This window comes from Olea europaea, chromosome 2 (assembly GCF_002742605.1).
Source record: "Olea europaea var. sylvestris chromosome 2, O_europaea_v1, whole genome shotgun sequence".
In the NCBI taxonomy this organism is placed as follows: domain Eukaryota; kingdom Viridiplantae; phylum Streptophyta; class Magnoliopsida; order Lamiales; family Oleaceae; genus Olea; species Olea europaea.
This window is the reverse complement of record NC_036238.1, coordinates 26,541,471-26,541,689: the sequence shown is the minus strand read 5'-3', so window position 1 is coordinate 26,541,689 and position 219 is coordinate 26,541,471.

The following is a 219-nucleotide window of genomic DNA, read 5'->3' as shown; positions in this document are numbered from 1 at the left end:
GATTTTACCCCAGTTTGCACTGGTGTGAATGTGTTTCCACAGTGTATGATTAGTTATGGTGATTTTACTTCTCTACACTATCGTGAATGTGTTTCCATAGTGTATGACCAGATTATCAGAGGTCTTTGGAACCCACTCTCGTACACACATAGGCTTTGGGCCGTGTACTAGGGTGATTAGCCTTTGGGGCAGATCTGCGTACGTATGACCAGATTATCA